Source organism: Ursus americanus, chromosome 20 (assembly GCF_024610735.1).
Source record: "Ursus americanus isolate L20-20 chromosome 20, mUrsAme1.1.p, whole genome shotgun sequence".
NCBI classification, from domain to species: Eukaryota; Metazoa; Chordata; class Mammalia; order Carnivora; family Ursidae; genus Ursus; species Ursus americanus.
Window position 1 is genome coordinate 28,272,130 of NC_142146.1, and position 14,337 is coordinate 28,286,466.

The window sequence follows — 14,337 nt, forward strand, 5'->3', positions numbered from 1 at the left end:
TTTCACATTACTAATTTCTAAATCCCAGGAAGAAGAGCCTGGCGAAGCTCCATGTAGGAAAGAAGTCCCCTTACAGATGTATCAAAATATTACAGATTCAAACTGAAACGCAATCCTCAACTGTGTTTATTTCATTTGTCCTAAAATAATTTGTCCACAAATATAAAACTGTAAGTAATAAATTATTGTGTTCCCACTGTAGGCATTTCTAGTGTGAAAATGTATTCTATGAAAATTAAGATCTTTTAAAAATAAATGCTATATAATAAAAATTTTTTAAAAAATGTTTAAATCTGATCATCTCAAGTGTTGGTGAGGATGTGGAAGAACTAAAAATCTCATACCCAGCTGGTGGGAATACGCAATGGTACAACCACTGTAAACAGCAGTTTTCTTATAAAGTTAAACATACATCGACCGTATAATCATGTATATTTGTGTGTGTGTGTGCATATATATATATATTTATACATACATGTGTGTACATGTGTGTATATACCAAAGAGAAATGAAAATACATGTCCACGCAAAAACTGCACACAAATGTTCATAGCAGCTTTATTTACAGTAGCAAAACATTGGAAACAGCCCAAATTTCCAACAGCAGGTGAATGGATCAACTAATTGGGGTCTATCTGTACAATGGAATACAACATAGCAACCAAAAGGAACAAAATACTGATATACACAAAAACAGATAAATCTCAAGAACATCACGCGGAGCCCAGTAATCTAGGCACCAAAGAGTTCAAACGGCATGATTCCATTTACGTGGAACTTTGGAACAGGCAACACTAATTCATAGCAACCAGCAGTAACTGGGGCAAAAGTGGTGGTGAAGTGGGGAAATTAACTGCAAAGGGCATGAGGGAACTCTTAGAGGTGATGGAAATATTCTTTCTTGACTGTGGTGATGGTGATAGCAGTGTATACATTTGTCAAAACCCAGCAAACTTAGGTTCAATAGGAGTACATTTTATTATACATGAATCGTAGCTCAATAAAGCTGATATTTTAAAAAGTGCTAGAAGAAACTATGTATGAAAAGTGCTGAAAAGATGCGGTTCTAAAAAGATGGGGGAAAATTGGATGCTTCCTGGAAGAAGGATTTTGAGGAGGAGAGAAGCCAGTCCAAGGAGAGGAAAGTGCAGGAGAGAGGCACAAGAGTGAGGGATTCACAGAGTGGGGGAGAAAAAAAGATTATTGCCTTATCAAAAAATTAACTTCAAAATACAGTAATATGGCTGAGGATTTGGGTTCTTATTTTTATTACTTTTTTGACATTGTTTAGCAGCAATAAGGCACTTTAAAAAATGCACCGATGGTTTAATATTGCAGCTTTCAAATGATGTTTCTCAAGCTTTTGCCTATTGGATTTTAAGGAGGTTGAATGGTTGTATCTAGCCCTTGACCTACACTGTTTAATTATCCTTATCGACTGACTCATGAAATTCTACCATGTGCAGTGGCATGCTATAAATGAAGCTTTGTTGCTTTTGTGAAATTGAGAGCTCCCGGCCTTTCCTCCTGGCTCGTGATCAAGTACCGGGCTGCATCTTCTCCCACTGCCTGAGACAGAAACCTGAGACGGATGACCATGAAAAAGACATCTTGATATTGTATCAGAAATCCACGTGAGCGCCTCTTATGTAACATTAAAAAAAAATACGCATTGAGGGGCACCTAGCTGGCTCAGTTGGAAGAACATGTGACTCAAGGTTTTGGGGTTGTGGGTTCGAGCTCCACGTAGGGTATAGAGATTACTAAAAAATCAATCAATAAAAATAAAAATATACAATGACACCAGATTTTAGAATCAGGGCCAGCCACACCAGCAGGAAGAGAGGTGACTGGGAGGTGGGGGGGAGTGATTTCTCGGCCTTTGGAAGACAAGGTCGCCTTTTAAAATGTACCCCTTCCACTGACTGGTAGTCAAGAAGCTGCAAGAACATGCCATTCCTGTAACTTAAGGCATTTTTAAAATAGATGACCTTTACGGTCCCTTTGCACTTGAACATTTTAACCTTCTAAATCACCAGTTGAAAACTTCAAGGACTAAAACAGGCCCATATATGTGTCTTTCTCAGACCTCCTAGTGTTATATTTGTGTGTGTATGTATGTATGTGTATATATGTACATATATATAAAAAACATACTTTTTAGGAATGTATGTGTGTATATATACATATGTATTAAGAAAGAGTGTGAAAGACTCAATGGCAGTTATCCTCTCTAGCTCACCTGTCCAAGTAAACTCTCCCTTTCATTGTCTTTGGTCTTTTTTTTTTTTAATAATTCTGTTAGTTTTAGAAAACTAATAATATAAATGATTCTTGTCCAGAGAAATACAAGTTAATTGTGTCCAGTGAAATGCAATTGATTGTTGCTTCGATGAATAGATAGATCCATCTGGTGGGTAGATCCATTCTGCGTCTATTTGGAAATGCATTTCAAGAGTCTTTATTCCCTGAAAACCTCTGTGCGTTAAATTGTCTCTTGAACTGGTTGTAACATCTTACTGGTTCCCTCATTAATGAGTTAAGTAAAATATTTGATACATGTACATTTTACAGTTGATTTTATCTTTTTAAAAAATTATCTCTTCAATACACATAATTTGGGATCTCAAAAGTAGAAAGTTGAGTGAATCATTATGCAATCACCGTTCATGATGTGTTGTCATCTTTGATTCTTGTAAGGTTCCTTTCTTGTTTGTTTGTTTTCATAATTTCCTTTTATCCTCCCATTCTTTCCCTGCCCCAACCCTGGACAACTGTTTTCATGTGTATAATACATATCTCTTTCTTTGAATGTGTTTATATGTTTTTTAATTGAGGAAAGACATATATGTTAAAGTCCCTAAAGTATATTAATCTTAGGTATAGAACACAATGAATCTCCATGTAATCACCACCAAGACAGAATATTTCCACCACGATATAAGGTCCCAGGTCCCTTCTCAGGCAATACTGGCGGGCAATACAACTAGCACCTCCCCCTGCCCCTCACAGGTGCGACCATTCAGGGTCTACCTACATAGATTAGTTCTTCCTGTTCTTGAACATATCATACAGTATGGGCTCTGCTGCATCTGCCTTTTTTCATTCACTGTTATGCCTGTAAGATTCACCCGTGTAGTAGTTTATTCATTTATTATTGCTGAGTCATGTTCATTTTATAAATATACCACAAGGTATTCATTCTCTTGTTGCAGGTGACAACCCAAACCATTTACATTCATACAGCTTGTGGTCTACGTAACATGACTTTACTATTCCAGTGGCATCAAGAATAGGATTTTACTATTTTAGTAAACTCTTGTGCAGGAAGATGAAAGTTGCAAGCCACTTTTTGTTCATTTCAGGAACTTCCTGAAAGAAACTCATTAAACAATAATTTATACTTCTAATCGCTTTAAACCCTTTGCCTTGCCTTGCGGTGTCCATCAGTCCCAAACTATTATATCATTACCCGTACCTAGTTTTAACTAAGATCCTCTCCCTTATGTCGAAAGACACACCTTAGAGCAGACTTCAAAATCTCAGTAACTGTCTTTCCTTGGCCCTTCCCACTATGAGAAGTACAAAGATTTTGTCAAGGTCATTCTTGACTCAGTTTTGTCTCAAAAACAGGTGATTTTGGTGATAATTTAGGGAACCAGCATTCAAGAAGGGGCATTTGGCTTGTTTCTCATTTTTGGCTGTTATGAGTAAAGCTGCTTTGAACGTTCTTATCCTTGATTCTTTATGGGTGTATCCACTCATGTCTATTTGGTAGATAGCTGGGAGTGGGTTTGTGTGCTTGTATCATGTTATATGCCTCTCTTAAAAATTTTGGAGATTTCACATAAAATCGAGCTTTCCAGCTTTTCTTGAAAAATGGAAAGAACTGGCAGTACCGGGTCAGCACGCCCTTTCTTGTCACAGTCGACAGGAGCTGAGAAGGAGCTATCCACCCTCTCCTTGGTTAAGTCATCCGTCTGCTTCAGTGGGAATTTTAGTTGGTAACCTCCTAACTATAGGCCTTGGAAGGGTAACTCTCTAAGCATCCATTAATTTTATTACAGATAACAAAGAGCAAGTTTTACTACAAAGGAATAGGACCATCAAGGCCTAAGGAAGGAGACCCCTCTGCCACTGATGCTGGGAGGCAGCAAGGACAGAAAGCAAAGATGCCTTAGGACATCTTGATTTATTTTGCAATTCTCTCCAGGAAGAGACTGGCTGTGGCAAAAGCAGAAGCATGATAATAGAAAAAGACCTGAGTCGGTTTCCCTTATTTGTTATCACCATAAGTCACATTTATGGAACATTTTTTTGCATCTAGGGTGTTGCAGATGCAAAGAAGGGTTAAAATATCTCTCTACTGCTGAACCAAAAGAGTTTAACCTAATCCAGAGTATTTTACATTATATAAAAAAAACCAGTCATTGAAGACCCATAATACAGCTTCTCTATTATGCTGGTAGGTATAAGAACAGAGCAGAATGGAAATCAAATGCACTTCCACACAATCAATGGGGCCCAGGGGCTCCAAAGTCTGGACAAGACTCTATGCTAACTGAAGAAATCTTTTACTCCTCAGAATGGGTTTTGTTCTGTTTCGTTTTGTTTTGTTTTCCAGACTAGAAAGAGAATGTCTGTGTTTGGGAGGTATGTCTGTACTTTGTATAATTAACAAAAGGAAGTGGTTTGTCTGTACCTCATACAGGGACTTGCAAAAGGGAAGCCACTTCTTCCCCTCATCCAGGGAAGGAGAAATTAACTCTTTACTTACTTTCCTTAAAAATCTGTGCTAAAGGGCACCCGGGTGGCTCAGTCAGTTAAGCGTCCGCCTCTGGCTCAGGTCATGATCCCAGGGTCCTGGGATCGAGTCCTGAATCGGGCTCCTGCCTCAGTGGGGAGTCTGCTTCTCCCTTGCCCTCTGCCCCTGCCCCCTGCTCGTGCTTGTGTTCTCTCTGTCTCAAATAAATAAATATCTTAAAAAAAACAAACTTGTGCTAAAATTGCTTAACCCTTTCATAAATAACATTTGAACTATTTGGCTTGATATGATGATCTTAGGATAATTGAATGATCCATGGGGCAAAAAAGGGAGGTTTTAACCACCCATTCTCATGGCAGCTTGGCCCTTCACGTGTTCTGAACCTTAGAAACATCAGCCCTGGGCACCTGGATGGCTCAGATGGTTAAGCGTCTGCCTTCTGCTCGGGTCGTGATCTCCAGGTCTTGGGCTTAGTGGGGAGTCTGCCTCTCTCTCTCCCTCTGCCTCTCCCCCATGCTCATGCTCACACGCTTTCTCTCTCTCCCTCTCTCCCTGTCTCAAATGAATAAAATCTTAAAAAAAAAATATCAGCACTGCACACAGAGGGAGGAGAGTATCTAACAAACAGAATGAAAAACCTCGGATGCTGGGGGAAGCTCAAGGAATATGGAATCTTCTGCTTGTCCCTGTAGCTGAGAGGACACTGCCTTCTGAAACGGGAAGGGAGGGAGACCATTTGGGCGGCACCTGTATTGTTTAAGAGCCAAATAAGTCATACCCACCATCATTTGTCAATGAGCTCGATGTGAATCAAATGACTCCATCGGATGTCCGTCATGAAGCCAGATAGATGAGAGAGCTTTTCACGCCAGACTAATTGATAGCTGCCCAGAGCAACCTTGGTTTTTGCAGGCAGCATTTGACTTCCAGGTGTTCAAAATGTGTGATCCTCAATTTTTCAGGCTAGAAGCCTGTTGCTTTTAGCTTTTTCTCCGGAGCGGTGCAGGTCCACCATGATACAAAACAGCTGGAGCTGAGAGGGCTGAGTCTGCACCTCCAATCCCTACTCTGCCTCTCCTTCTCTGATACTCTGTGATGCCTTCCCGGGTTCCCAGGGTGCCTGCCCCGTCTCCACCCTCAGCCCATTAGTCAGCCTGACCTCTCATATTTCAATCCACAGAGTTGTGCTCTAATTCATCACAGTCTTTTGTCTTGGTTTCAGTTTTTAAGAATGTCCACCAGTCAGCCTGACTTCCCTGGATCTCCTCTCGAGAACTATCTCAATTAGCAGCCAGGTCAAGTTCCCTGCTTCCCACGTCGGTGTTGGAAAACATGAAAATGAAAGGCATCTCAAGATATTACTCCAATCTGAATCAAAAGTCTGCAGTCCTTTATAGAATTTTTCCTGTTTATTAAAAACTTTGCTGGCTGCTTTCTGTATGCCAAGCACAGTGCTAAGTGTTAGTTTGGGCATTATCTTATTGAATTGGCATTTCCATATTTCTAGGCTCGTATCCTCAATAAACTAATACTTGGAACAATTTGGAAGGTTACAATTATGGAATCATTTACATTTTTTAAATGTGAAGTGTAAGCCAATTTCCTAAGCTACCTCAGTCATCAGCTCCAGAGAACTAAAATCAAGCAGATCTTTACGGGTGAGTTTGTGGCAAACGTTAAGGATATAAAACACATTTAGGAGATATCAGAAAGGCATCATAGAGAGAATTAGGTTTAATGCTCTCCATTTTCTGTGTAATAACCTGTAGCTGCTGCCCCTCAAAACTTATCAGTTTCAGCAGGACAAGACGTTTCTTGAGGTCATAATCACACTTAAACGTTTATATTGCACTCTACAACTTAATAAGTTCATCCAACTCGGTCTCCCTGTGGAGTCAGCCTAGCGATCCATGTGTAGAAGTGCTGGAGAAAGCTGATCTCCGGACTAAGCAACCCAAAAGGAGATAGGAGACATAGGTGCTGCCAGAGTCTCTCCCATGACTAACCCTGTGACCCTAGAAGAGTCACAACCTCTCCCTTGAAAGTTGAAAATGTAAGTTGAAAATGCATTTAATATATCTAGCCTACCAGGCCTGAGAGCTTAGCCTAGCCTACCCTAAACATGCTCAGAACACTTACATTAGCCTACAGTTGGACAAAATCACCTAACACAAAGCCCACTTTATGGTAAAGCGTTGAATAGCTCACGACAAAAAATAAAAAAGAGTCGCAACTTCTTGGAACTGCCTTTCATAATCTATAAAGTTAAGAGAAGGATCCAAAACTTTAAGACTTTTCAGATCTGACATTCTCTGATCCCATTAATCTGTCATCACACAAGTTGTAGAGTCACCAAGTTGAAAGGCCTCTGGAGGCCAGGCCAAATAAATGAAGTGGCTGAATAGGGTGGTGAAGACAGGGTGGGGATCTTGGGACTGTAATCTTCATTACGTTCTCCATTCTCAGAGACGGACAACTGAAGTTTTTCCATCTTGTATAATATAGACTCAAGACAAGGTCCCTGCCCCCAGCAGCCCTTCCAACCACAATGCCATGCTCAAGCCCCTCAATTATAGAAGCCCTGGTGCTGCCAGCTAGCCAAGGACAAGTATTAGGAATGGTCGAGCTTTGGCAAACTGGAGAACACATACCCCATCTGTAATGGACCTTGTTGGTACCCCAGCTGGACCCCTCAGATCACTTTTACCAGCTCTGTGTGCCCAGCACCCAGCTCCTACACCCTTTGCTGCTAGTGTTTCACCCTTGTGACTTTTGGGGTTTGTTCTTGGGCCCTAGGATTAATCCCTGAGAAAGACAGGAAAAGTGCCTAGACATTATGGCCACCCCTCTTCCTGGTCAGCCATGGCCAATGGAACAGCAGTACAAAAACCCACCTTCTTTACCTCTAGGCAGGATAAACTCCAAAGTATCAATTATGTGCTTGTGCTCCCAGTGGACTCGTCTGCCTGGGGTTTCACCTGAAATATCCTTGTTTGGCTTCTTCCCCTACCTTATTCTGCTTCCCAATTTTACCAGTTTCTCCCAGAAGCACTTTCTTAACTAATCACCCAAATTCTTGGCTCAGACACTGCTTCTGGGAAAACCCACGTTCTAATACTATCTGAATGGTTTCGTGTGCAATTTTTTAAAAAGATTTTATTTCACAGAGAGAGAGAGCACAAGCAGAAGGAGATACAGAGGGAGAGGGAGAAGCAGACTCCCTGTTGAGCAGGGAGCCCAAAGCAGGGCTCAATTCCAGGACCCTGAGATCATGACCTGCATGGAAGGCAGATGCTTAACCGACTGAGCCACCCAAGAGCTCTTCATATGCAATTTTTAAGAAAGGTTATTGTTCTATCAAACAAAGTATATCAGAGAACCAAATTTAGCCAGTAAACCACCAGTTTGCAAACTCTGGCTTAGTCTAAGAGCTTTTATTCCTTCTGGCAAAGAAAGCAGGGACTCGATGAAGGTGCTGAAAAATTTGACAAAGATGTTGAAAGACTCCAGAGACCCGTATATGTAATGCCTATGGCTACTAGAAGCTCTTAGGCTTCCTCATGCATTTGGTCCTTTCTGCTCTGTATATCAATACCTGCTATAAAGATTAGAGAACAGGAATGAAGTGGCTAATTCTTGGGCTGGTTTATGATGCAGAGTAGAAATTACTTACTCCTTCCATATTTTAAAGAGTCCACGGTGTTCCTTGTACTAATAATGCCTAGCATTTATTTAGCGTAATGCAGTCTTCAAAGTGCTTTCCATGATCTTATGCCATTCCTACAATAGCTCTGTAAGGTGGTAGCATTATCCCTATTTCACAGGTAAGGAAATTGAAGCTCTTAAACTTGCAAGTCAGACAAATATGATTCTAAAGTATGAGGTTTTTCCAGCATAAAGAGAGTTGATAAAAGACTCATTTTCTTAGAAAATTGGTGATTCTAAATCAGATAGCAGTCGAAGAACATACGAAAATTGAGACAGAGAGAATTAGAAGAGAACATGCAAAGAGAAAATAGGATCTTTATAGGAGAAACCAAAGAAATTGATATTATGAAGAGTTGGGAAAATTCGCAAAATGGAGAGAAGACATAAAAATGGTGTGGTTCTGGGGTGCCTGGGTGGATCAGTCATTAAGTGTCTGCCTTTGGCTCAGGTCATGATTCCAGAGTCCTGGGATTGAGCCCCGCATCGGGCTCCTTGCTCAGCAGGAAGCTTGCTTCTTCCTCTCCCACTCCCCCTGCTTGCGTTCCCTCTCTCGCTGTGTCTCTCTCTGTCAAATAAATAAAATCTTTAAAAAAAAAAATGGTGTAGTTCACAAGAAAGGGAGGAGTGTAGAAAGAGGAAAATTGGCTGGGGGGTGGGGAGACAAAGACCCCCTCATGCAGAGAAATGGGAAAACAGCAGAACTGAGGCTGGTGGGTTGGTTTTGAGGGGGACAAAAGCCATAAGCAATACAAACCATAAACAATACAGGAAGATGTCAAGACAGCCCCAGCACAGGCATGAAGGACTTCCAGAGAGCTGTGCTGCTGGCCCTGGGAGAGGCAGACAGCTAACGTACTAGGCCCAAACTGGCTAAGCCAGGCACAGAGAGGCCTGTGATGGCCAATAGGCAGAAAAGCAAGCAGCAGAGTCCAGCAGCCAAGAACGAAGCAGAGAGTGCTTAGCAAGCCAGGACCAGGCAGCTCCAACCTCGGGTTTTAGGGATTCCACCCCACACATTAGTTCCAAAGGGTTAGCCATACTGGGCTGGGACTATAGCTTGGGGAGAACAAGAGGTGATGGACACAGAGGTCCAAGGCAAAGAAGATCAAGTGTGAGCTGCAGGCCTGACAGGTTACTGATGTGACCCTATAATTTGTCCTATTGGCCGCTCAGTTTGATCTCAACCCCTGAGTGAGACTATGGAGCACAGTGGTTAAAAGTACCGACTCCCAGAGCTAGTCAGCCTGAGTTCAGATCCTAGTTCTGCCACTTGCTAGCTGTGTGACCTAGCGCATCAGTTTCCCCACCTGTGAATTGGGTCTAATAATAGTATATACTTCATAGGGTCATTCGGAGAACCACATGTAGAATGGTTAGAAGAATGGTTCATAGGGGGGCCTGAGTGGCTCAGTCAGTTAGGTGTCTGACTCCTGCTCAGGTCGTGATCCCATGATTGAGTCCCACGTCGGGTTCCTTGCTCAGCAGGGAGCCTGCTTCTCCCTCTCCCTCTGCCTGCCACTCTGCCTACTTGTGCCTGCTCTTTCTCTCTGTCGAATAAATAAATAAAATCTTTAAAAAAATTTTTTTTTAAAAAGAGTGGTTCATATATGGTAAGCATTATGTAAATGCCAACTGTTCTTTAGGACGGAGGCTGCGACTGGTATGGGGGAGGGGCTATGTGGGCAGGACAGCAGGCAGGTCATTACAAACGGGGAGCTAGGAAAAATGTTTAAGAACAGAATTGGTATAGTAGCTTACCGAAGGCTGTTGGATGGTTTCAGAAAGGGATTATGGACATTCTGATGAAAAATCAGTCAGACTTGATAGTTTCAATTTTCTCTGTGGCCTTGAATCCTCACTAGGTTGAGAATACATTCCCAGTCTTCGCAAGTCTTTAAAAGGTCAGGAACTTGGCAATAAGCCTGCACTTTGTCAGCCTTTGCTCTTTATTTATTCTGTACAAAAACAAAGAACTTCAATTCTATTAATATCGTGAGTCCAACAAACCAGGACATTTTCTGTAATTTGTCCGGAGTCCTACAACCTCTACTTGGAATTAGATGCACCTCACAGTCGGGGGAAAAATGGAAATATGATTTCCATTGTGTTTGTCTTTTTCAATTGGAAATGACGGAGATGGCTTTTGTTATGCCAAAGTAGATTCAGAGAAACGAAAAGAGCTAGCTAAGTTATTATTACATATGTACATAAATTAATTGCAAAAGCTTCTGGTCATGAGCTTTCATTTGGGAGGACAAAAAGGAAGGCTTCTCACGGCTTTAGTTTATGAGAAGACTGGTTAGAAGGGAAATAACAATGACAGGGATGTTCAAACATCCAGGCATAGCAGGACCTTGTAGGTTCACACGTAGGAATGGGATTGGACATTCACCCACTACTGCTTTCCCAAGCCCATGGCATGTGACGAACTATACTAATCATATTTATGCCACATGTAATTTTTCCTACCATAGACCTATTTCAAATGGTAACATCACAAGCATTTTGAAGGAAAATTAGTTAATGGTTCAGCTTTGCCGTTATATGCAATACTGCAATAGCAAGCCATGCATAAAGTTGAATTAAAATATTAATTTTCCAAGAGTTCTAGGAGTGGCAAGTTTTATTTCTATAGATATTTAGCACATCCTTAAAATGAGCTATAACTGCTGTGATGGTTTTAGTAGAATTCCCCTAAAACCTTTAATTTTTTTTCAGACACTCTAGGTTCTGGCCGACACTGGAATGGCAGAGAGCTAAATAAAAGGTAGCAAATTCATTCAGAGAAACCATTTTCCCAGTCTGAAAGATAATGACAGTGATAGCCCAGCACAGGAAAAAGGTTTGAAAATAACCTGAAAACCAATCTGTGCATCTGCTGAGACTTGTAGGATACAATATGATTTGAAGATGGGCCAGTCAGCCACGATTCTCAGCAAACAAACATTTCTAGAGGGCCTATTGCACAAAGGTCGTGATATTATGTGCTGCAGGAGATCCGAAACAGAACTCATAAATGCTACTCCTAAGAATGTTTGTAATCCATTGCAGCGGCGGGGGGGGGGGGGGGGGGGGGAGGGGGGGGAGGGAGAAGAAACACATGCATACTTGAAAATGAGATAAAACTTGAGAATGGATTTATGTCTATTTAGGATACCCTCTGTTGCAACAAGAGAAAACCACCTGAACAATGGAAAAAGATCTGGGCTCATGCACCTGGCCAGTCCAAAGGTCAGGTGGATGACGGTTGGACTGGTCAGCTCTGCAAAGTCATCAAAGTCCTAATTTCTTTTGGTCTCTCTCCACTCTTTCCCTTAGGCTGGCTTCTCTCATAATCCTGAAATGGTTGCCACAGATTCAGGCTTCACATCTCAACATCACAATGACCTTCTTTAAAAAGAGAACTGATTTCCCAGCAATTCAAGCAAGAGTCCTCAAATGGACTCTGATCAGGCATCTTAACTCCCATGACCACTTGGGCAATGGATGTGTTCACTAACATAAGACAACTGCAAAACCACTGCTAGAACTAGGGGAAGAGGGAGTTTCCCTTCTCAAAACTCTTGGGCTGGGGGCGCCTGGGTAGCTCAGTTGGTTGACTGTCCAACTCTTGACTTTGGCTCAGGTCATGATCTCAGGGTCATGAGATTGAGATCCACTTCCGGCTCTACACTGGGCATGGAACCTGCTTCAGATTCTCTCTCCCTCTGCCCCTCCCCCCATCTTCCCACCCCTCACCTCTACCTCACCACTGCTGCTCTCTCTGCTCCTGCTCTCTCTCAGGGAAAAACAAAACAAAAACAAAAACAAAAAAAACCTCTTGGGCTGTATGAAGGAGGAATAGATAAGCAAAAGAGAATCTAGGTATTGTTGTTGTTGTTGTTTGTGTGTGTGTGTGTGTGTGTGTGTGTGTGTTGGTAAGATTTTATTTATTTATGTGAGAGAGAGTGAGAGAGCATAAGCAGGGGGAGCAGCAGAGGGAGAGGGAGAAGCAGGCCCCCCACCGAGCAAGGATCCCTATGTGGTGCTTGATCCCAGGACCATGGGATCATGACCTGAGCCAAAGGCAGAGGCTTAACCGACTGAGCCACCCAGGTGTCCCAAATCTGGGTACTGTTAAGAAAGGGGAAGGGGAAATGGACACTGTGTAGGCAACCACCCATGTCTACCCAGGAAATTCTGAAATCTCTTAGAATTGGTTCTAACATTTCACAGTTAGAATGGTAGTCATTGTGTTGAGCCTAAATTCTTGTTGCAATTTAAGCTAATTTATTTTTCTTTTATTCAGAATGGAGCTGGAAAGACATGAACTCCTTCCGCCCCTCTCATCACACCCCTTTGTGTATTTGAAGAGGGCTATTAGATAATGCCTGCAATTGTCATCCATCCATTTCAAGAAATTTGAATTCCTTTGATTTCTTAAAACTTGCTTGAGAATTACCTACTTTTCTACTTTCAGATTTTTATTTCTCTTCTCTGGGTGCTCTTCAGTGCTTCAGAATGTCTTGTTTAAGTGGAGTAACAATCTTAGTGGAGCCCAGGGCCCGCTATAGCTACCATTAATTGAGAATCTATTATGTACCAGTAGACTTTATGTGTTTTTCATTCTTTAGCTAATTTAACGCTTGCAACAGTGCCATGAGATATGTGATATCACCCATATTTTAAAGATGAAGAAAGTAAAGTCTCAAGAGGTTAAGTAACTTGCCCTCAAGCATGACATAGCAGAGACTGTATTAGAACCCAGGATTCTCTCATTGCAAGGCCTGCTTTATTTCCATCAAGCCAAACGGCCTCTAAAACACTAATAGTCTAGCTTGAGTAATGCTGAGTATAATTAGTGTGTAAAAATGATTCCCGCACATTATGTAAATTTAAGGAAATAATAAACATCAGCTCCTGTAAGCCTGTCACTTGAGAATTATTCCAAGGTTAATATATTAAAACAAACTATCTTTCTTCAGTATTCAAATTGTGCCCCCCCAAATCACTTAATTCTCCTCTAAAGCCAGGTTTATGAGTGATGTGGGTCAAATGCATTATAATATAGAAATTATTAATGATTTGCATATGCTAATAACATTTTTATAACCCTACTTCAAGTCTTGCTGATTAACTGATTTTAGACAGGTTACTTTAAATTTCAAAATATAGGAAAATGAACACCTTTTGCTTTCAAAATCAGTAGAAATTCACTGACTAAAGCAGTCACTGGAAGGGGTTAAAAAGAAAAAAATGCAAACAATTATGTAATGTTGAGTTTAAGGGATAAAGGGCCTCAATTAAAGCCATGCCAAAAAAAGTAATTAGGCTGCACATCATTGTCAGAATGAACTGGAACAAGAAAAATGAAAAATCTGGTCAGGAAAAGAGAGGGAAGCTTCATGGTGCTGTCACCCTATATTAGCACAAAATTATCTTCTCAGTGATACTCTTTTTCCTCTCTTTGGGCGGAATGCTGCCTTTCACACATTTGCAAATGTTGCTGACAGTCTCAACCCAGTCTTCCTTCTAACAACCAAAGCATTACATTTCCAAGCGCCTTTGTGATCTCTTTTTTTCTAAAACCACCAACAGGATGTATAGTAAGTAGGAGCCTGCTGGGGTCATGTGACCCTGAGAAGAACATCTGGCCTTGATACACTGTTAGAAGGAAAAGGAGCTTTATCTTGGATTACATGGCAGCACCCAATTAATTTAATCCAAATACTGTGATTTAGTGGAAACATTTTCAATTGCTAAATGAAATTTTTAAATGTTTCTATTCAGTCTAACATTTTTTTCTGATTTACTATGTATTTATTACACAAACATAATGAGTTATAATGTTTATAATATAACAATTATAATGTTTATTATATAAT

At 41.1% G+C, this 14,337-nt stretch overlaps 1 long non-coding RNA gene across 1 annotated transcript in view; it reads right to left on the bottom strand.

Moving 5' to 3' along the window:
* The window catches only part of LOC148108397 (uncharacterized), a 122,203-nt gene that overhangs the window by 35,027 nt on the left and 72,839 nt on the right, over window positions 1-14,337 (bottom strand). The gene's annotated exons all lie outside the window — the stretch shown is intronic.